General features: G+C 42.3%; 1 long non-coding RNA gene across 1 annotated transcript; it reads right to left on the reverse strand.

Moving 5' to 3' along the window:
* Nucleotides 1-973: 973 nt before the first annotated feature.
* On the reverse strand, nucleotides 974-12,638 carry LOC142820881 (uncharacterized). The gene is made up of 3 exons (XR_012897836.2): nucleotides 12,508-12,638; nucleotides 2,640-2,803; nucleotides 974-1,049 (listed from the first exon to the last, which is right to left on the reverse strand). It is a non-coding gene; the product is annotated as an uncharacterized LOC142820881 (long non-coding RNA).
* Nucleotides 12,639-23,134: the final 10,496 nt, after the last annotated feature.

Raw genomic sequence — 23,134 nt, forward strand, 5'->3', positions numbered from 1 at the left:
GGGCCCTCTCACTATTGCTTTCCATTCCTGGAAGGAGTTGCATACACTTGTTAGGGTGGATTCTACCACCAGATACCCTGAGGCAACACCTCTGTGTGATGTGGACATAAAAACTGAATACTGCCCAGTGATCATTTAGTGGAGTAGATTCAATGAGTCTGTTTATAAAAAAAATTCTGATTCTCTGGCCCAGAGGCAAAGACTTGGAGCAATGCAGCTCTAGTTTTCTCTGCAGACCTCATTACATCACACAGCCAGGCTGCCTTCCTGATGCTTCTGGTTTGGGGAGGCAATGCTCTCCCCCACCATCCAGAATAGAGCACTGATATTTGGGAAGACTTGAATCAAATGCAAAAGCAGGAAATGTTCGACCTTTTTGAAGCACCACAGACAGGTATTTTTCAACTGGCCAGGTTCAACAGAATGAGATTATCTGTGGTGTGCCACTGAAACTACAAGCTTGCCAGGCCCCTAGGCATGGCGAACACTACACTCTTTAATGAACTCACATAGAAAATAACAAATAGACAAAACAACCCTATCCCATGTGGGTGAGCACTTTGCAAAATCACTATATCTGAACTACCTGTCCTCACTCTCAGGGGAAATTGCACAACTGTTTCAAAAGACAAGCTTCGGAGCTTCAATTCATAACTTTACCGGACACTAAAAATCATGGACTGAATAAAGACACTAGAGTTATGGCTTCTTACAACAACCTGTAACCCATTAAAAACTCTCTGCCCGACCTGCTTTCCCTCCTTTTCCTCCTCATGACTGGAGGAGTGTTAACAGGGCACTTCACCTTGAATGGTCCTTTGAAATGCACTAACTACTTAAATAAAAGATGGAACTGTTTGTTTAGCTTAACTGAGGCCCACTCAGTACTTCTCCCAGTCTTGAAAAGCTTGGTGTAATCACAAATGCTCATGTCTCTCATGAAAAGAAGTTGGGCCAAAACAAAAAGTTACCTCACCTTACTCGCCTGTCTTCAGGGGAAGTGTTGGACGTCAACTGTACAGCTTCCTTTGTCTGTCCTTCATGTATCTCTGCAGAAAAATCACATTTCTGAAAACTGTCCTACACCGATTGTAACCACATTTGCTACAGACTTGTACAGACATAGGGATTTATCACAAACATAGGTCAAATGGTAACACAATGGCAAATCGGGAATAGCTTAGAACATGACCTCAACCCTACGAAGTTTAGGAAACTGGGGATCTCCACCAGACCACCTTTCTATCTTGCTAAATGGGAGAAGAATCTCAGCTAGATGCTAATTCACTAAAAGGAAGGAAGCCCCTAATATAGAAAGTTTCAGAACTGCTGGTCTAGAATGATACTATATTGACACAGGGTATGTCTAGACTACATACCTCTGGCGACAGAGGCATGTAGATTAGGCTACCCGGCATAGGAAAATGAAGCGGTGATTTAAATAATCGCCGCTTCATTTAAATTTAAATGGCTGCTGTGCTGAGCTGATCAGCTGTTTGTCGGTTCAGCGTGGTAGTCTGGACGCTCTGCGGTCAACATCAAAGGCATTTGTCAACCTCCCTGGTATGCCTTGTGTTATGAGGTTTACCAGGGAGTTCGACAAATGCCTTTGATGTCGACCGCGGAGTGTCCAGACTACCACGCTGAACCGACAAACAGCTGATCGACACAGCGTGGCAGCCATTTAAATTTAAATGAAGCAGCGATTATTTAAATCACCGCTTCACTGTCCTATGTCGGGTAGCCTAATCTACATGCCTCTGTCGCCAAAGGCATGTAGTCTAGACATACCCAGAGTGATTAGGGAACTATAAACAGAGCCATCCCATCCACAGAATGGTTCAGGGTGGCCACCCAAAGTACCACACTTTGGAGCCCCCGCGGCAGCCACCCCAACTGTCCTATGAACAGAATGGTTCCCCATATCAAGGTTAACTCCTGGGGCCAGGGTAGCCTCAGGAATTGCCTCTAGGGCTTTGCATGAGGAGGCAGCAGGGGTTGGGTCCATTCAACACAATTGCAGCATTGGGAAACAGACCACCTGGACTGGGAGATGGGTGGCAGAGTGTAACAGGCTGCTGCATCACTCTCCTTCCTATGGCTCCTGCTGCCACAGTGAGTGCAGGGAGCTCAACCCCTTCTGCTGCCCCAAGTCAGGTCTCCAAGTAATCCTCCGACTCCCGGCTCTCAGGGGAGAGATGGAAGGGGGCAGAGCAGGAGTGGGAAGAAGCAGGGAAGAGGTAGAGCAGGGACAGGGATGGAGCAGGGGCAAGAAGAGGCAATAGGGGGTCAGGGCCTAGAAAAAGGGGTTGCCCAGAGCCCACGTCTCCCTAAAATACCTTGCCTATAAATAACTGATATATAAAAAAAAGTTCTTCCTCCCAATCCTGTGCACTCAGACTGCTAAACCACATTTTTCTATCAACGGCATCTATGGAATTTTGAGATTAAATGAGAAAAAATAATCTGTAAATACCACCACACGCTTCTCTTAAAACAAACAGAAAAGCAAAAAACCTGAAAATAGTCTTTTCAAAAAAGATTGGGGCTTTTTTTTAATTAATAACTTGTAAAAAATCAAATAAAATTCAAGTTTGCAAGGAGGATCATATTTGTTAAAAAAAAAAGTTTCCAATTACCTCTTTCTTTTCCAGAATGTCATTGATTTGCTGTATCTCCATGGGCAAGACAGCTTTTCTGTACTTGAACGTCCCTAATGTGTAATCAGAGATTATAATGCTTGTCCACCTTTTTAAATGGTTACATCACATGTGAGTTGTGTGTCTAAATCACTTAGGTACTTCTGAAAATGAAATATAATAAAGAGAGTAAATAAAAATAGAGATTGGAGCAATGTTATAAATTATTCCAAAACTTTCTTCATTTTTGTTTGTTAGAGTGTGCCAAAAATAGTTTAAATGCACAACCCATGAAGTGCTTCCAGACTGTTTCATTTAATTGCTGTTCATTATTTGATGTTTGAGAGTGAACATCTAAGTCAGACAGAAATAATGTCTGCTCCCTCAATAAGAACAGAAATGTAACAGGGAAAGTGATAGTGGATACTTTTATTCAGTCTTGAATATTTTTATTTACATGTCAACATGTGTATTCATAGAAACAGAAGCCATATTCCAAATATATGCAGAGGGGTGAAAAGGTTTGCAGGAGTATTCACATGTAATTATTATGGTGAATGAATATAGTTAAACTAAATGGCTGTTGGAAGTCAAAGGTCCACAGCTACCAATTCTGAGCGATTCTGTAGAGCTTTGATTCATATTCAGTGTAGATATTTAATGGCATGGATAACAAGCTATGTGATTTGACTTAGTGGTGTCCCTCACAACCTCCCATAGTCTGAGACTCCAATCTTAAAAATAAGTATTTTGTACATCTCTCCTAAAAGAAAGTACTATGTAACTACAGATAAAAAAATAACCTTAACAAATCTAAGGGTGATAACCTGACCTGATGCCAAGAGCAGTTTTGCCATTAATTTGAATGGGGGACTAAATTTCACCCTGAGCCTTCAAGCAAAGATAGGAATTATACACACAAAACCAAAACAAAACAAAAACAAAAACACAAAGGGAAAGGTTGAACAGCTCTAAGAGCTGAAAGATCAAATGAAATGGAGTAAATAACACAGACAGACCCTTAGGAAACACTAACCCTATAGACACCGGACCACTACATTTGAAATCTAAACTACCACCTTAATGAGAATTCACAGAGCTGATAAATACACATCTATAATATGTTTCTCTTTAGTTGAAGTATTAGTGTGCCATAACAGTTAAATTTCAGACACTTCTGAACAACGGAGTATTTGCAAGAGTGGAGTAGAACTACTATTGAAGTATTTGTTCAGATGCTAGCCACTTAACTTCCTCTGATAGAGCCAGTAATAAATTGGAGGTGCAGGATTAACCTTATTTAAAAGAAAAGATGAAGCATCCAAGAGTAGGTCTAGACTGCATCCCTCTGTCAGGAGAGGTATGCAGATTAGGCAGGTCGACATTGCAAATGAGGCAAGGATTTAAATATCCCACGCCTATTTTGCATAAAAATGGCTGCCACGTTTTGCCCACTCAGCACTTTGTGGGCAAAAAGCGGCAATCTAGAGGGGGATCTATCAAGAAAGAAAGCCTTTTTCGACAGATCCTGTAAACCTCCTTGCAGGAGGTATAAGGGATCTGTCGAAAAAGGCTTTCTTTCTCGACAGATACCTCTCTAGACTGCCGCTTTTTGCCCACAAAGCTCTGTGCTGAAAAAAAGCGACGGCGATTTTTATGCAAATTAGGTGTGGGATATTTAAATTCCTGCCTCATTTGCAATGTCGACCTGCCTAATATGCATCCCTCCCCTGACAGAGGGATGCAGTCTAGACATGCTCTATTTCTCTCGGGGTATGTCTAGACTAGATTAGGCAGATCGAAATTGCTAATGACATGGGGATTTACAAATCCCGCACTTGATTAGCAAAAAAAGGCCACCACTTTTTTTCGGCATGGAGCTTTGTCAGAGAAAAGCGGCAGTCTAGAAGCTGATCTTTCGCTAAAAAAAAGCCTTTTCTGATAGATCCTGTATACCTCGTTTTACAAGGCATAAGGGATCTATCAGAAAAGGCTTTCTTTAGCGAAAGATCAGCCTCTAAACTGTCACTTTTCTCTGACAAAGCTCCATTCCGAAAAAAAGCGGCGGCCATTTTTTTGCTAATCAAGCGCGGAATATGTAAATCCCCACATCATTAGCAGTTTCAACCTGCCTAATCTGCATCCCTCTGCTGGCAGAGAGGTGAAGTCTAGACATACCCTCAGTGTTTTCTCTTTCACTGTAGTTGACAATTTTGACATTCTGAGTTGCTGCAGTGGGTTGAAACACTGTTTTCAAATCTCGAAAACCTAACTCCAGGGCAGTCTGAATTTTGTTGAGGTCCTAATTTCTTGGCCAAAGTATAGTAAAGGTTCACAAGACAGAGAAACACAACAAGTAAATAATTTGGGTACATTTAAAAGCAACCCAGAGGTCTGGAATTGACCCACAGTCTGTCTATTGGCAGTCCTTTCCCTCCCCCTCCTTGTCTCCTCCCACATGCCTTATTCAAATCCTGCGTTGGTAACAATTGAAACTATCACTCCAGTTTCTGCCTAGTCCTGATTTGTTCATACCACAAAGGTACTACAAAATGCAGCCTTTGATCATGTTTTTCTAAGCACGAATTGCAAGTGAACCACTTAATTATTCATTTGCTGCTGGCTTGATTTCAGAAGTATTCGAATGTCCAGAACACCTAAGCAGGTTTCTTCCTTTCCCCTCCCCAGGAGCATGACCTGCTTCAGCAGCATGTCGATCTCCACTGACTTATTTCTGTGTGAGGTGGTCCTATAGGATTTCCCTCGCACACTCATCTTCTTCAGAATGCTCATCTGGGGCTGGCCCTTAGCTGTCGGTAAAGCCAAGCAAACTACAGCTGAAATATGCATTCTGCAAATGCCTGTACCTTTATCTTTTCAAGATAAGTATCCATTGTGCTTTCTTCCACTTATATTTGCTGGGGAGAAGGCAGTCTCATACTACTAAAACTCTTCTGTTTAGTTTTGACCTGAGAGTTTCCTTTAGCTTTCATTCAAGTGTGAAGTATGAAATGTTCATTTATAAATTAAGCTACAGTGTGAGTATTGTAATAGATTCAATTGCTAGCTTTTGAAAGGCTTGTGAGGTCAGTTTTTATGCCAATTCATCTGAGGGGGCTCACAAAGGAATACCAAGTGGATTTTTGAAACCATATTTTGAACATTTCATTTTTAATATTTTTTCCATTTAAAAAAGCCCTTCTGTATTAGACTCATTGCTTGCTGGGCTATTCACAGAAGTGAAGAACAGCTGCACGTACTGTAGTAAAACAGGCAACAATACTCCCTGTTTCCTGACATTACATGAATCTGACATGCTTTCTTGGCAGTCATTGTTAAAACACTGAGGATTCTAGAGAAAGGATTGTGTCATTTAAATCTAATTAAGCCTTTAATAAATTCAATTTCATTGCTAACCATGATGCATTCCTTAGTCTAAATTCATTGTCAATTCTCCGGTAAAGAAAAATGTTTAGTGACAGAAAATTGAGGGCATGACACCATATAAATTAGGTATGTCAGAGATGAGAGACAGAGTGATGCAAAAACAGAACACGAGTAGAATGTTTTCCCACAATGTATAAAAAAATTCTAGTTGATATTTTTGGTGATTGGATCATTACATATATTGATATCATATGCAAGTGATAATGTATCCTTTTAAAAATTATAAGTGTAGTAAGATGAGGGCCATGAGACAAACCCATATTGCATGGGCCTGATCTGAGTTCTGAGGCCTAGGTAACAATGGACAATACATGGCTAAAGAAAGGTCGAGATAAGCAGGAAACAGACTTGTTTGTTTAACCAGGCATAAAGAAGCTGAGACAGCACAACACAGCTCATTGAAAACGGCCATGACACCCACTCCCCATAAATACCAACTCAGGGTCAGGAAAAGGGTCTAAGATAAACAACCTGATATTTGTGGGGTGTAAACAACTACTAACTCTAGTTCAAGAAAAGTTCCAAGTTGATACATGATGGATGGAGATGGTCTAGTCACATCACAAGGCACAAGGTGATTGGTGGTAGTCTGGAAACATCAGAGGGTGACAACCTCACATGTCAGCAGTGAGGGTGTGTACCTGTATATAAGGTGGTGTCTTGGAGTACAGACTTTGAATGGCCTATGAGGTAATGGAAGTTTTTCATTGTTTTGAGCCATTTCATTGTTAAGAGGTACAAATGTATAGTGGTTCAGTAGAGTCTGTTAACAACTATTAATGTACTTTGCTTAATAATAAACCTAGCCTCGCACCTTCACTCTTTACCAGATTTGTGGTCTTTGGGGGCTCTCTTGGAATCTGCTGTGAAGACTAAGTGCACAAGTCTACACAGCATACATCACTGAGTATACACGCAAGCAGCCTTCTGGTTATCATCATCAATGGAGTCAGAGACGCATGAGGACATCGTGACAGTGAGTCCTGGCCCCTGCTAACTAACAGCATTGCTGAACAGCTGCATGAGTAACTACAATAAGCTATAAGTATCACCAAAAAAAGGAACCATAAATTATTTGAATGACACTTACTCACTATTAGCTTTCTCTAGTAATATAGAGTGTGATGTTAATTTGTGTAGTTACCATGAAATAAAGCCAGTTATTAAGGACTGTGTGGATGATGTCACAATGAAGACACACTAAACTGCATAGGCAAATTCATTGAAGGTTACAGGATAATTCCCTTATTCATTCATTCAAGTTGTAAGTTTCTTCAGAGTGGAAAGAAAGGCACTCTCACCACCATCTTCAGAGTGTTACACGGCTGGTGAAGTTTGAGTTTAACAGTTCAGTTTTAAGATTAATTATGTCAATTTCCATTCATGAACATTGAGATGTAGTATTTAGTAATGAGGCAGAAGAGCAAAGGAGTCTAGTGGTTATGGCAGGAGGCTGGGCTCTGTTCTTGGCTATGACACTGACTCAAGGGTGACGAACTTAAAAAAGCATTTAATTAATAAAGAGCAGTCTCACCACTGTACAGATAAACTTTCTAGTTCTCTCAAGTGAAAAGCCAAGAAAATGCTTGGAGCTATATAGGTTAATACTCCTCCTTCAAGGAGGTCAGAGCCAGATTTTCAAAGATATTTATGATGCTAAAGATAAGTCCGTAGTGGAGTTTTTCAAAAGCCTAGCCCTCTATTGACTTGAAAATTGCTTTTGAAAATCTACACTAGGTATTTATCTGACTCTTTGGCTGTGTCTAGACTACACCTCTCTGTCGACAGAGAGATGTAGATTAGGCACGTTGAAATTGCTAATGAAGCAGGGATTTAAATATCCCGCGCTTCATTAGCATAAACATGGTCGCCACTTTTTTTGAAATGGAGCTTTTTTGGAAAAAAATGGCAGTCTAGATGCAGATCTGTGAAAAATAAACCCTTTTTCAACAGATCCTGTAAACCTCATTTTTTGAGTAATACAGGATCTGTCAAAAAAGGGTTTATTTTCAACAGATCAGCATCTAGACTGCTGGGTTGTTTTTTTTTCCAAAAAGCTCCTTTCAGAAAAAAAGCAGTGGCCGTGTTTATGCTAATGAAGCATGGGATATTTAAATCCCTGCTTCATTACCAATTTCGACATGCCTAATTTATATCTCTCTGTCGACAGAGAGGTGTAGTCTAGACGTACCCTTTAGGTACCTTTGCCTCTTAGACAAAGGGACTAATCCTTGCTCACTTGAACTGTCCCATCGATGTCAAGGTTGACTACACATATTACAGAGCTGTACTCTTCAGAACAAGTATTGCATGCTTGAGTTGCTGAGTAACACGAGGGCTAGTATACATATTAGTATGCATGAAACACCAACATTAAAAACAAATAGAATAGGGATATAGCCTAACCTGGCCCATACTATAATTCTGTTCAGTTTTGCTAAGTATCCCATAATCCCTTGCATTTACTGAAGTGCTGGCATTCGTAGAAAGGACATGTGCCAAAAGTCAAGATACAAAAGTCAAGTTCTATGACTGAGTACAAGCCAGCTACATACCTTCGCAGACCAGCATCTGGAATGCTAGTATCCAAAAGAAAGATAAGGAAGGAACAGAAGGGAACAGGGACAAACTGACGAGTTGGAGTTTTGCAAGATGTAAAAAGATGTTGAACTTGTAAAAATCAACTAAATGATACCAGCTAAAATGTGAAACTTTGGGAGCACACCTTCTATAGACTTGCAGGGCCCCTGGGCAAGGTGGGAGGGGTGGCTTCATTCTCCTAGAAGGGACAGGCTTTCAAAGGGGTGGGGCTAGCCACCCCCCAGCCAGTCCTTCAGTGCCGCATGGAACATTCCACCTAGCGCTCCAAGGGCAATTTAAAGGGCACGGGACAGTAGCAGTAGCTGCAGTCTAAAACCCTGGGCCCTTTTGAATCAATGGGTGCTGGAACAATTGCTCCCTTTACACCCCACCCATTGGCAGGCCAGTCAAAACATTCACACTTCACAGGATGGTTTCCCAAGACCAGTCTACTACAAAGACTACTACAAATATTACTACTACAAATATCATATAGGAACTTCCTTGTACTACATTATGAGCTTAGAGCAAGAAGTCTGACTGACATTGGTTATTTGGTCTCAACTATATTTCATAACAAACCAAAGTGTAATCAAGCAATTGACTGTACAATTTATCAACAGCCTCCTCTGTGCTTCCCTACCCCAGGAGATGTGCTATGAAGTGTAGCTAGTTTAATTGAATTTTTTTAGCTTTTTTCATCCATAGATCTCACAGCTCTTTAGAAAGAGTCTTTATCCCTCTCATATTGATAGGGAAAGTTTCAGAGAAATGAAGTCGCTTGCCCAAGACGATTAAAGCAGATCAACAAAAGGGATGATGACAAACCTGAGGTCTTCTGGGATTCTAGGCAGGCAGTGAACCATACTACCTCACATAGCACGAATGTATAGACGCTTATTGAACCTGGGATGAATAGTGCTTTGCATGCGATAGAAGATCAGTAGAACATTTAATATTTAAACTGTCATCTAAGCCCAAATACAAGAAATAAAGCTTTTTTTTTTTAGTTCAGTCACTTTTAATTCAATTGACAATTTAACACTGCAAATAAAAGTTAAGCTTTAATTTACTGGCTCAGTATGTTTTGTGGGAAAATTAAGTCTTTTGGGAATCTATGTCTGCATAACAAAATTTATTATCTGTAATTAACTAACCTTAAGAAAAGCCCCCTTTTAATTTCCTCCTGTTAACATATCCGAAAAATGAAACTTTAACAAGGATTAGCCTAGAAGTGTCTATATTAAAGTAAAAACTACTACAAATATTAAATGGATGTTGCACTCAAGTTATAAGTTAATGAAAGTTTGGTCATTATATTGCCTCTCTATTTGGATGCATACCAAGAGACCATTTTTATGCATCAGTTACATCTGATAATAAAATAAACTCATGCCTACATTGATATTGGCTCACAATTGAATGTATATCCAAATTCACTGCAAATCCCTAAGAAAGAGTGTTCTCAATCTTTATTCTTAAAAGAAAGTCATCCAGTTCTCTGAAGTCTAATAACAGTCTCCAGATTTTGTATTTTTTATTTTGAGCCTTTTGAAGAAAGCAACTGGGATTTTTTTAAAGAATTCAAATAAAAACTTTTCTGTCAATCTCTGTTTTGAATTTCTCTATTTTCAGAGGTAGTAAAGCAGAATGAAGCCATCTAAAAATGTTATCTCACCAGAGAGGTTTCAGAAGAATTGTGTAATGCAAGCATGCTTCACACTGAGTAAAAATTTAAACTGATTTAAAAAAAGAAAACCCACACACCACTACCATGAAAATTGGTCAGTTCTTCTGCACTCCAAACATCTAACAGGGCCACAGCAAGAGATTTAAGTCACCCACAAAGCAGACTGCCCCCTCCTCCACCTGACATGATATGAACAGATGTCATTACTTTGAGGGAGCCCTACATAATAGATTATGTACCTTTTCCTTTCCTTTTTTAAAAGGTTGCTTTTCTTAGGAGCAACTTATTTCCATTCAGAAAAGTTGAGCACACCATGAAAAATCATGGAGACATTTTCAAATAATAAGTGTGTATGCAACAGGAAGACAGGGATGTTAAATAGATTGTCCACTCCCTTGCAAAAAATTGACAGGATGGAGAACTATAGAGTTTCGTGTCATTCTGAAGAAAGGACAGGGTTGCCAGATGGTTTAACAAAAAATACCTTGCCCTTCCCCCACACACACCGCACCCAAAAAAGCACACCGGGAAAAAATTCTGTTGAGAAAAAAAAAGGAGGGGAGCCCAAAGTTATTAAGAAAAAAATGGTGCTGCGCCTTTAAATGGCCCCGCGATCCTCACTCCCCTGCCAGACATGACAGGTGAAAATTGTTCCCACTGGGCTTGCCATGCTCCTCACTCCCCCGACGCCACAAGACACGGCAGGGGAAAATTGTCCCCGCCGAGCTTCTGTCCGAGGGAAACAGGAAATACCAGACTTTTCACTGGTATTTTCTGGGTTTTTTACTGGACAGAGGACCCAAATAACAGGCAGTCAGGGCAAAAACCAGATACCTGGCAACCCTAATTAGAAATAAGGCAATTAATACATACCCAATGCACATGGCTTTACTGTCTGCAACCTGCTGCCCCTCTTTCTGTTTCCCAGGTTCTCTTGAAACCACTGAGTGCTTCTGGGTACACATGGAGAAACTTATCAAGGGGTAATATAATAGGGCTAGGAGATAACAGTAATTGGGGAATAAGATGACCAGGGCTTGATGAGTTTTGAAAGTGTGGGCAGAGAGGGAAGATAATATACTGGAGACATTGTACAGAAAATAGCAAGATTGATATGTGTCCTGGGTGTGTGAAAAGGTGAGAGTTGAAGTCTAAGACACAGTTAATGCCCCCACACCATTTTTGGGGGGTAGCGTAGTCAAAATAAGATTACAGTGACTGATTGACTGATAAAAACAAGTGCTTAGATTGGGCATGACATAGTCCTGCATACTTATGCGTATAAGCCATTAGCAGTTGCACACAATGTGCATCGCATGTAGGCAGGACCGCATTATGACTTTCGTGGGCCCTAGGCACTTTTGCCTTCATGGGCCCCTTCCTACATTATATATATATATATATATATATATATATATTAATTAAAAATCATTGTTATATAACTTTAAAAACTTAAACTTTTTTTTCTGTTTTAGGCAAAATGTAATAGATTTTCATGGGCCCTAAATGTTTCATTTTTTTCTGTTGTGAGAAAAAAATGTAAACATTTTCTTCAACCCTAAAAGTTTTTTCTTCTGATTTTAAAATAAACTAAAACATTTTCGTGGGCCCCTAAAAGTATCGTGGTCCCTAGGCACTGTGCCTACTGTGCCTAATGGATAAGTCAGCTCTGCATGTAGGGAACATTAAGGTGTTTGGCCAAGACTGAGATGAATCTCACACTCCGGAATACTATTTAAATGGTTTCTGTCTTCTTTAAAATCCACTATCTTTTTTATCATGCACCATTATGTTCAAGCTGCTGTAAAAACATATACTAAGTACTGTGAAGTTCAATAATAGAGATTACACACTGCATTCACACTTATCCCTTTCATCATTACACTAAATAAAAATCAGCTGAAGAAAATCAAATGTGACGCTATTCTTGAACATTCAATATCCAAAATATGCAAGTGACTAAGTCATAAAGAATGCACTGAAGTCTTCTGTCCAACCAGAAATCAATATACATAAGAGCACTAAATTTATTAACAGCAGAGTTAGCATTTAGCAATTTGTAGAGACTACTTCGCTAGTGTGGTGGGCCATATTGTGCCATAAATTTATAAGCATAACTTCTTACTGAAAATCTTAAATCTTGGTACTTACTGCTGTGACAGGGTCAATCCCACTCTTGAGTCCCAGACCCATGTTCAGTCCACAGTCTCCAGTCTAGGTACCGCAGCACAGGTTTTGCTTATCCTTTTCATAGTTTTGTGGAGGGCTGTCCCTTGGCAAAATGGCTGTAAGGACAAACAATTCTGGTCAGCTACGGCTGGGTTACAAGTCCTCCCCAAAAGCAACAAGGGGTCCTGTGGCACCTTAGGCTATGTCTACACTACCACCCTAGTTCGAACTAGGGTGGTTAATGTAGGCAACCGGAGTTGCAAATGAAGCCCGGGATTTGAATTTCCTGGGCTTCATTTGCATATTGCCGGGCGCCGCCATTTTTAAATGTCCGCTAGTTCGGACTCCATGTCCGCGGCTACACACGGCACGGACTAGGTAGTTCGGACTAGGCTTCCTATTCCGAACTACCGGTACACCTCGTTCCACGTTCCACGAGGAGTAACGGTAGTTCGGAATAGGAAGCCTAATCCAAACTACCTAGTTCGTGCCGCGTGTAGCTGCGGGCATGGAGTCCAAACTAGCGGACATTTAAAAATGGCGGTGCCCGGCAATATGCAAATGAAGCCCGCGAAATTCAAATCCCGGGCTTCATTTGCAACTCCGGTTGCCTACATTAACCACCCTAGTTCGAACTAGGGTGGTAGTGTAGACATACCCTTATAGATTAACAGATCTATTGGAGCATAAGCTTTCGTGGGCAAAGACTCACTTCATCAGATGCATGTAGTGGACATTTCCAGAGGCAGGTATAAATATGCAGGCCAGAATAAAGCTAGAGATAACGAGGTTAATTGAGTCAGGGAGGGTGAGGCCTACTTTAGCAGTTGATCTGGAGGTGAGAACACCAAGAAAGGAGAAACTGCTTTTGTAGTTGTCTAGCCATTCACAGTCTTTGTTTAATCCTAAAATGATGGTGTCAAATTTGCAGATGAACTGTAGCTCAGCAGTTTCTCTTTGAAGTCTGGTCTTGAAGTTTTTTTGCTGCAGAATGGCTACCTTTAAATGTGCTACTGTGTGTCCAGGGAGATTGAAGTGTTCTCCTACAGGTTTTTGTATATTGCCATTCCTGATAACTGATTTGCATCTATTTATTCTTTTACGTAGGGACTGTCCAGTATGGCCGATGTCTATAGCAGAGCAGCATTGCTGACACATGATGACGTATATTACATTGGTAGATGTGCAGGTGAATGAACCAGTGATGGTGTGGCTGATCTGGTTAGGTCCTGTGATGGTGTCACTGGTGTAGATGTGTGCAGAGTTGGCATTGAGGTTTGTTGCATGGATTGGTTCCTGAGTTAGAGTTACTGTGGTGCGGTGTATAATTGCTGGTGAGAATTTGCTTCAGGTTGGCCGGTTGCCACAGATAAAAACTACCCTGATCTACCACTACAGCATAACAAATACCATAACAAATACCACAACCTTAATCAAACCAAAAACATTGTGATATATATAATGGGCCCAACATTGCTTATTTCAAGCAGTATTCCAAACTCCCCCCCCCAAAAAAATACAGAACATTGACTTGCAAAAAAAGTGTTATATTAAATCTAATTTAGCTCTCAAAATGGGCAACAAAAGAAAAGAAAATCACAGCACAAAGCAGATCTAAAGTCAACTAGAGTACTCTATCAACAGCATTTTGGACAGTCCCCTCCTCCTTCTGGCAAGATCATCTTTGACAGAGGTCCTCAAAGAGAACTTGTTGTATTCAGGCAACCTCTTCAGGAGGATCTTGGGGTGCACCAGCTGGCTCTTCAGCCAGAAGCTGTTGCTTTGGTGCTGATTCCATTAGTAGCAGTAGCTTCTTTAAGCAGCCCAGGACAAGGCAGTCTCTACTAGCAGGTTCTTTCTTAGCAGCTCATTTTACCAGATGTTTTTGATTAATAAAGAGGTACCATCACAGATACTGGAGTCTGAGGAAGCCATTAGCTAGTGGCACCAGCTCTGAGGTATGCACAGAATTAGTATCACACAAAAAGCAATCTCTGACATATACCCAGGAAAACAGGGCTGAAGCTATCCCAGCTGTCCTGAGACTCCACATTAAAAGTTAATATCAAACATTAAGTATATAGTTTAACCTCTCACTACCCTAAGTCTCTTGACAGCTCAATCCCTTCAAGACAGATGATGTAATTTCATTAGCACATATGAAATTCATTGTTGTGTGGTATTATGGACTTAAACGATTTCTATAAGAGTAAATTTTCCACAAAAAAGCTTAAACTTTATCCTTAATGCACAATTTATCAGGCTCATTTATTATCCTGCTTTCCATGATTAACTCATTGGCATGTACACATAAAATGCATAATTTAGTTTAATTACTTTTGATTGCTTAATGACAAATCCAATGGACATTTTGAAAGTGAGCTATATAACGGCAATTTGGACATTTTTATTAGCTTTCATAGTTAAAAATGATTATGTTTTCATTGTATGTCAGTATATAACAATAACTCAGAGTGCAGGAGAACACTTACACACCAAGTTATCTATTATGGGGGGCTCCAGATCAGCTCCCACTTCTTTATTCCTTGCAAAGTGGTCCTGCTTTTTGTGGACCTTGTCCATCTTTCCAGATGTAGGAAAATGAAATGAAAGTCACAAACATCCAATGCATCTGAAGGTACTTCCTCCCCCTGCCCTGCCTCCTCCACCCCCCATGGCTGGGATGATGAGTCAAGCTCAGTTGATCCATCTTACCTAGGGAATTTACTGTTCTCCTTAGGGTCAGAAATGTAGGTTTCCTCCCTGGGAGTTCCACTGGTTCAGGAATCATCAGCAGTCAGCTGCTTTGGGCAATTCTGTTTCTCCCTCCTCTGATGACAACTTTTCTTCCTTTTAAAGACCTTCTACTTATCATACATGAAGGACAGGGCTGGAGGAACGGAAGCCAATTCTGTCATCAGGGCCTCTTGGGTACCATCCTTGCCTGCCAACTGCATGCCAAACACAATTTCATCTTCAAGCAGGAGGAAATCTAGCTATTTCAAATATCTAAATCTACACCCAATCAACAGTAATTGTAACAGAGAGGAAAGGAAAGGAAAGGAAAGGAAAGGAAAGGAAAGGAAAGGAAAGGAAAGGAAAGGAAAGGAAAGGAAAGGAAAGGAAAGGAAAGGGTTTAGGCCTACACCACATTCTTTATCAAATGATAGCCTGATACAGTACAAGTTTAGTTATCCATCATATTGGGAGAAATGGGAGTGCTGGTTAGTGAAAAATTCCATTTTGCTTAAGAGTTTTACTTGCCAATGGGATATCAATTTTAAAGAATTAGAACATAATCAAATAAAGTGTCCAATAGTATAGAGAGCCACACCAAACCAGTAGTAGTACTGCACTGAAGAGTGGCTGGTTCCTTGAAGCAATGATGTGCATACAGGTAACATTTTTATCCGGTAGGTTATCTTATGACACTACAGATTGGTATGGGCAGCACATGGTGTACACCCAAGTCACTAAAAATACACATTACACTAACCATCCTGAACAAATTTAATCTTTCTTTGATGATTAAGAAGGCACTTCAGGATCTTGCAGTGCCTCAGGGTCATCATTATCAAAATCAATTATCATTGTAGCTGTAGATAAGGTCATTAAGGTCACAATGACACGCCCTGGAAGTGCTTTTTTGAATAAAGCCCTGATCTCAGCTTGTTACATGTCGTCTGCTTCTTTTGCATAAAAGTAGAGTGTGGAATGTGCAATTGCATAACCTCCTCAGCAGTATACTAGTCCTAGTTATTAGACTGAAGATTTCTATTAGAAGATATCAGAAATGCCAGTTAATAGAACTTTCTAGTTGGTAAAGTGCCAGATATCAGTTTTTACTGTACTTTTATTGCCAATTTTTATATGACCTATGTCCCCCTTTTCACATAGTGCAGACATATTGTCAAAAGTTGCCAAGAAGATTACAGCCAAAAAGCTGATAGTTTGAAAAAATATTCATGCGGTTAAAAAAAATCAATAAGCTCAGAAGCCAATAAAAAGGTAATTGCTCGCTAGTTCACAGAAGGAAATAGAAAGGACTGGTCTTCATTGGATTTTGCCTTTAGTTAATCGTAAGTTAACTCAAGATAGTAAGTGCATTTGTAAAGGCCAGCAAGGAAACACCTCAATTGTTTGTTCCAGAACACAAATTTGTGTTCTACCCTGTGCTCAGTAGAGTTCTGGTCCTAGGCTGAGCTAATTTATTCTTTCAGGAGTCTCAACTCAGCACTAATCTCCATTTCCCAGAAAGCAATTCTACCTCAAGAACTCTAGTCTGAGACCAAAGCAGAGAGTTATCTGTCCTGCTGTTTTCACAACTCTCTCAAAGATCACTCCCTCTACACAACTTTTTGGAAGACAAAAGTGAACAATCCAGCATGTCTTCCATACATGAAATGTTTGCTCTCACTAAGAAAAAGGTAGGAAGAGTATATGAAAAATAAACCACCAGCTGGTGTTACCTACTTTAACAAAAAACAGCATTTTCATTTCATAGGTGTATGCATATAATGTGATATAACAACTTCTAGCTTTAAAATATATATTTCTCCAGTTGTTCAGAGTGGGCCATGCTCATCCCATCCTAAAAAACCAAAACTCTTTTAAGCTATTTATGAAAAGACCCTATTGATTGGCATACAGAAAATTCCAGTCCCCCAAATCAACCATTATCTTTGGAACAGAATTCAGTCTCTCTCTAAAACTACCACTTACTTTGGTTTCACTACCAGCCTCTGGTCATTTTTACAAGCTTAAAAAAATGCATTTGTGTGAATGTTGATACTTGCAAATTATTTGCAGAATAGCTGAAGAGTAAAGGATAAAATTAACACAGTGTTAGTGTTTGTGCATAAGATTCAACATTTATACTTTTTGAATATAAAAAAGGCTTTGTCTTTCAAAAATGCTGCTACTTTGCCAAATCAAAATCCTCTACTTTTATGCAATGAACTCCTTTCTATAGTTTCAGAGGGGTAGCCATGTTAGACTATAACTAGACTGCAGTCTTATATTGGAAAAAGATACACAATTTGCAGTATGCAAACTGCGTATATTTTTCCAATTTACTTTCGAAAGAGGCTTTTCTGAAATTTGGTGCATCTACATAGCACCAAATTTCAGAAGAAAGTGCTCTTTCAACACATCCCTTATGCCTCATAGAATGAGGTTTACTTGGACGGCGAAAGAGAGCGTCAGCTTTTTCGCAAAATTTTTAGAAAAAGCGGATGCGTTCCTTGGATGTGTTTCCTTGGATCCGGAAAAACAATGCACTCTAGACGTATCCTTAGTCCATAACAGAAAAAACTTTGAAAACAACCAGTACCTTAGGGTATGTCTACACTACAAAGTTAAATCGAACTAACAAACGTTAGTTCGAATTAACTTTGATAGGCACCACACAGGCAAACCGCTAGTTCGAACTTAATTCGAACTAGTGGAGGGCTTAATTGGAAGTAGGTAAACCTCATTCTACAAGGACTAACACCTAGTTCAAATTAAGTAGCTCAAATTAAGGGCTGTGTAGCCACTTAATTCGAACTAGTGGGAGGCTAGCCCTCCCCAGATTTCCCTAGTGGCCACTCTGGGCACCACCAAGGAAACTCTTCTGCCCCCCTCCCGGCCCCGGGGCCCTTAAAGGGGCACGGTCTGGCTAAGGTGCCCGTGCCAGATACAAGCCTGCCAGCACCCAGCCAGCAGACCCTGCACCTGGCACGGCACGAGCCAGCCACCCACTGCCACCCAGCCCTCCGCCTCTTCCCGGGACCAAGCTGGCGGCTCCCAGGAGCCTGCCCGGGGCCACAAGAGGAGGACGCCCGCCTGGTCTAGTGTGGACCTCATCCACGACCTCCACACTAGGCACAGGAAAGTGGCCATCTAGGGCAGGATAGCTGCCAGCCTGGCCACCCAGGAGCAGGTGTGCATGAAAATCAAGGTGGTCCAGTGAGACCCCCGACCCTGAGCCTAGAACATAAGAATGTCCATATGGGGTCAAACCAAAGGTCCATCTAGCCCAGTAGCCTGTCTGCCGACAGCGGCCAACACCAGCTACCCCGGAGGGGATGGACCGAAGACAATGACCAAGCCATTTGTCTCGTGCCATCCATCTCCAGCCTTCCAAAATAGAGGCCAGGGACACCATTTCTATCCCCTGGCTAATAGCACTCCATGGACCCAGCCTCCATGAATTTATCTAACTTCTCTTTAAACTCTGTTACAGTTCTAGCCTTCACAGCCTCCTGCAGCAAGGAGTTCCACAGGTTGATTATTTGCTTTGTGAAGAAGAACTTTCTGTTATTAGTTTGAAGCCTGCTACCCATTCATTTCATTTGGTGTCCTCTAGTCCTTCTATTATGGGAACTAATGAAGAACTTTTCTTTATGCACCCTCTCCACACCACTCATGCTTTTATAGACCTCTATCATATCCCCCCTCCGTCTCCTCTTTTCTAAGCTGAGAAGTCCCAGTCTCTTTAGCCTCTCTTCATATGGGACCTGTTCCAACCCCCTGATCATTTTAGTTGCCCTCCCCTCTCCCACCTCCTTTTCCCAATCTCCCCTAGTTTTGTTAAATAAAGAGAGTTTCTATTTTTGAACACACGTGTCCTTTATTTTGTACATCAGGAAGGGGGGTTAGGGAGGGGTAAGTGGAAGGAGGTGAGGGAGGAATGGGGTACGAGCCCCCGATGGGGAGGACTGGGGTGGCTCTGCGGGCTCCTCTCCTGCAGCCCCCCGATTCACCCCCCCCAGATGGCAGTCTGCGGCAAGTGCAGCCGGGCTGATGGCCAAGTGCTGTGATGTGCCGAGTGTGGGCATTCAGGGCACTCCAAGACAGGACTGCTTTGCTGTCCCTCATCGAGTTAGACAAGTGAGCGTGGAACCCCTGAGAACTGTCTTTCTGGGGTGGAGGTCGGGACCCTTTAAGCACAGCCCTCAGCTAGCCTGAGACAGCAGCTCGACGCTCTAAGTCCTAATCTGATGCCCTGCCGGCACTGCTTCTGGCCATCCTTAACCTCGGTTCAGGGTCCACTCAATGTGGACATGCTAGTTCAAATTAGCAAAATGCTAATTCGAACTAGTTTTTAGGTCTAGATGCACTAGTTAGAATTAGTTTAGTTCGAATTAACTAATTCTAATTAAGTTCGTTTGAATTAATGCTGTAGTGTAGACATACCCTTAGGGTACGTCTACACTACAGCGCTAGTTCGAACTAACTTAGTTCGAATTAGTTAATTCGAACTAAGCTAGTTCGAACTAACGCATCTAGAACTAAAAACTAGTTCGAACTAGCGTTTTGCTAGTTCGAACTAGTAAGTCCACATTGAGTGGACTCTGAACAGGGCTTAAGGATGGCCGGAAGCAGTGCCGGCAGGGCATAAAAGGAGGACTTAGAGCATGGAGATACTGTCTCAGGCTAGCCGAGGGCTGCGCTTAAAGGGTCCCGACCCCCACCCCGGACACACAGTTCTAAGGGGTGCCCCGCTTGCAAAGAAGTTCTGGCTTGGAGTGCCCTGAGTGCCCACACTGGGCACATCACACCACTCGGCCATCAGCCCGGCTGCACTTGCCGCAGGCTGCCATCTGGGGAGAGGGAGTAATTGGGGGGCTGCAGGAGAGCTTCCACCCCCAGAAGCCAGCAGAGCCAGCCCAGTCCTCCCCATCGGGGGCTCGTACCCCATTCCTCCCTCACCTCCTTCCACTTGCCCTTCCCTAGCCCCCCTTCTTCTTGATGTACAAAATAAAGATAACGTTTCTTCCAACATTGACTCTGTCTTTATTGAAAAAAACTGGGGGAGACTGGGAAAAGGAGGTGGGAGAGGGGAAGAGAAAGGCTGGGAGAGGGGAGGGCAACTAACATGATCAGGGGTTGGGAACAGGTCCCAGATGAAGAGAGGCTACAGAGACTGGGACTGTTCAGCTTAGAAAAGAGGAGACGGAGGGGGGACAGGATAGAAGTCTGTAAAAGCAGGGGTTGGGTGGAGAGGGTGCATTCAGAAAAGTTCTTCCTGAGATCCCATAAAGAAGGACTAGAGGACACCAAAGGAAAGGAATGGGTAGCAGGCTTGAAACTAGTAAGAGAAAGTTGTTCTTGACAAAGCAAATAGTTAACCTGTGGAACTCCTTGCTGCAGGAGGCTGTGAAGGCTAGAACTAGAACAGAGTTTAAAGGGAAGTGAGATCAAGTCATGGAGGTTGGGTCCATGGAGTCCTATTAGCCAGAGGGTAGGAGTGGTGTCCCTGCCCAAAGTTTGTGGAAGGCTGGAGAGGGATGGCACGAGACAAATGGCTTGGTCATTGTCTTCGGTCCATCCCCTCCAGGGTCCCTAGGGTTGGCCGCTGTGGGCAGACAGGCTACTGGGCTAGATGGACCTTTGGTCTGACCCAGGACGGCCATTGTAAGCTCAGGGCTCAGTGTCGGGGGTCTCAGTGGACCCCCTTGATTTTCATGCACACCTGGTCCTGGGTGGCCAGGCTGGCAGCTCTCCTGCCCTAGACGGCCACTTTCCTGTGCCTAGTGCGGAGATCGTGGACAAGGTCCACGATGTCCGCACTAGCCCAGGAAGGTGCCCGCCTCTTGCGGTCCAGGGCAAGCTCCCGGGAGCCGCCAGCCTGGTCCCGGCAAGAGGGGGTGGGCTGGGGGGCATCGGGTGGGTGGCTCTGTGCCGTGCCAGGTGCAGGGTCTGCTAGCTGGGTGCTGGCAGGCTTGCACCTGGCACGGGCACCGTAGCCAGCCCGTGCCCCTTTAAGGGGTCCGGGGCCGGGAGGGGGGCATAGAGTTTCCCTGGTGTTGGCCAGAGTGGCCACCAGGGAAACCTGGGGAGGGCTAGCCTCCCACTAGTTCGAACTAAAGGGCTACACAGCCCTTAGTTCGAACTAGCTAGTTCGAACTAGGCGTTAGTCCTCGTAAAATGAGGTTTACCTAGTTCGAACTAAGCGCTCCGCTAGTTCGATTCAAATTCGAACTAGCGGAGCGCTAGTGTAGCGCATAGGAAAGTTAGTTCGAACTAACGTCCGTTAGTTCGAACTAACTTTCTAGTGTAGACATACCCTTAGAGACTAACTGCATTTTAAGGTGCTGCAGAACGATTTGTAGTTTGTTAAGGGTTTTTTCCTTTTTATAGTGGTATTCAGTGTGTTTGGATAGAAAATCAAGCAGCAGATATTTGTTCATTGGCAACTGGAATGTATTTGACATTATTAGCTTGGTTTACAAAGTTATTATATCTCAACACCTTGCCTATCAATGCAGTTCACCTAGACACAGAGATATAAAATACACAGCAATTCATTGCCAGATTTAAACTATGATATGATCAGCAAAAAAAAAAAAAAAATCAATGCAGAACAGACCAATACGTAGGATAGATCTATCTTGCAATCACAGAGCATGACTGCAGGCCATGTAAGAACGTTAGAGCTAGCTTTAATCTTAGATCGTTTGGATGCAGACTTCTAAGTCGAGTAATTGGCCAGGGTTCCAGGCAAGCTTGTACTGCCCTAATGTGAAGCTCATATTGTGAAGCTTCACTACTACTTGTACTTGGACTCATTAAATTATAGCTAGCTTGGTCTACATGAGCTGCACACATAGACAGTGATTACAAAATAGACCTGGGTCGTATCAAATGCACAATACAACCCATGTTTTCTGGACCTACAACCAGACCCAAGAGCTGAGAAATTCCTGTATGGCTGTCCTAGAGGTGTGGAGGAGAGAGAGAAGAGTAGGGTGGAGGGGATTAACATCCAAGCCTAATTAGAAAGAGAAAGAAATAAACATATGACTTGAGATGGCTGCATATTGCCTAATTTCTCTTACCTAAAATATAGCCACTTAGAATGGCTGAAAACTAGTGTCATAGGTGAAGGTAGCTACTTTGAAGTGATCTCTGCTGTCACATTGTAGTATGTAACAGACAGACAGCAGCTAGGACATAACTATATTCTTTAATGCAAATAACTTTTAATTTTACAGAAATAATTTGTAATTTGCATAATATCTAATTGTAATTTGTCTGTGACCCAGTAATCGCTGGATGCTAACTGGCAAGAGACATAAAAGAGACAGAGATTATAGGGATCTCCTGGTTCAGGAAAGTTCATTCTAGTTCATCAACAAGCATCACGTATGGTCTCAAAATTTGTGTTGTACTGGTCATCAATAATATTGCAAAACACATATGTGGATTAGGAATACACAGGGTGTGACGTAGTGGGGGTACTTGCTGGGCTGTGGTGACCCCTGCTGTCTGGAGCAAGACCCAGCAGGGAAAACCTCACTATGCAAAGGTAATGCCAAACTTGTTGAACCAGACACCCCCCATGGAGAGGAACAAAGGAAGGTGGAGGCTGCCCTGGCTGGGGGGCAGGGCTGGAAGAGAGTGAGTTTAGTTGGTGTCTGGGAGCATGGAGGAGACAGCCTAGGGAAAGGGGCTGGATTTTAGGAGCCCAGTCTCCCCCATCGCAAGGGGGCCTGAGGCATCCTAGCCCAGCTCTGTGACCAGATTACATCTGTGCTGTGCTGTGCTGTATCCTGGAGAGGCAATAAACTTCCTCTATTCCACCGACTGGTGCACTCTGTTTTTGCCATTTCGGGGTGCAGGA

The sequence above is a fragment of the Pelodiscus sinensis genome, chromosome 1 (assembly GCF_052426305.1).
Source record: "Pelodiscus sinensis isolate ZL-2025 chromosome 1, ASM5242630v1, whole genome shotgun sequence".
NCBI lineage: Eukaryota > Metazoa > Chordata > Testudines > Trionychidae > Pelodiscus > Pelodiscus sinensis.